The sequence below is a fragment of the Asparagus officinalis genome, chromosome 6 (assembly GCF_001876935.1).
Source record: "Asparagus officinalis chromosome 6, Aspof.V1, whole genome shotgun sequence".
NCBI lineage: Eukaryota > Viridiplantae > Streptophyta > Magnoliopsida > Asparagales > Asparagaceae > Asparagus > Asparagus officinalis.
In genome coordinates, this window is record NC_033799.1 from 9,704,142 (window position 1) to 9,705,030 (window position 889).

Genomic DNA, 889 nt, shown 5'->3' on the forward strand with positions numbered 1-889 from the left:
AGACATGTAAGGCTCGATTATACACTTCTCCCGCAAGCGGTAGACCAGGTAGCCCAACCTGATCATAAGAAGCCAGCTAAATGTGCCCTCTTCCAAAGAAGACGAGCCCTCAAAAAAACAAGTCCATGAAGCGGACATCCTCCGCGTCAGCTCCGTCAAAATTAGGAGCGCAACCGAAAATCCGATAATTATCCTCCCGGGATAGAAGTTGTCGAGCCCTGACTATATAAGAATTAGTCCATGTGGCTGACTCCAGTCTCTGCACAAAGGGAATATAAGTGTCATCACCCTCATATATTCCTGTCATCAATGAAGGGTAATGCAACACGAACCAGGCCACTAGATATGTATACGGCACTGGAACACGTGGTTGAGGAGCTTTCCCAGCTTTCTTCTTAGTAGCTTTGACCCTCGAGGCGCTGAGAAGTTCTGAAGTCAACACCCTCAGGCCGTTCTGAATACAGCCAACCATAGCAGTAAGGAGACTCACAGGTCTCCCATGCGCTAGCAAAACAGCTGGGTACACAACCTCAGCTAATATCGCCTCTATTGGTCTTGACGGTACCACACACCGCTTCAACCAAATCATGAAGAAGCCCACAAGTAGAGCCGTGTCGGAGATAGGAATTGTGGCTTGGTAGTGAAAACTTTCAAACTCGGCACCAGCTTCAAAATTATCCTCGGCATGCTCTGTCTTATAGGTAGCACCGGAAGCTGTAATTCGAGCTTTGGCATCCTTACGAGAGACCATAGTAACCCGAGATACGGCTACATCTTTCCGGTTTAAATTTTGAAAGAGGTATTCCGCCCACGTGGTATGCATGATGCCCCCTCCACGCATCCCAAAGACTTGGGCACATATGTGGAAGTGGCACATCAATTCCCAGAA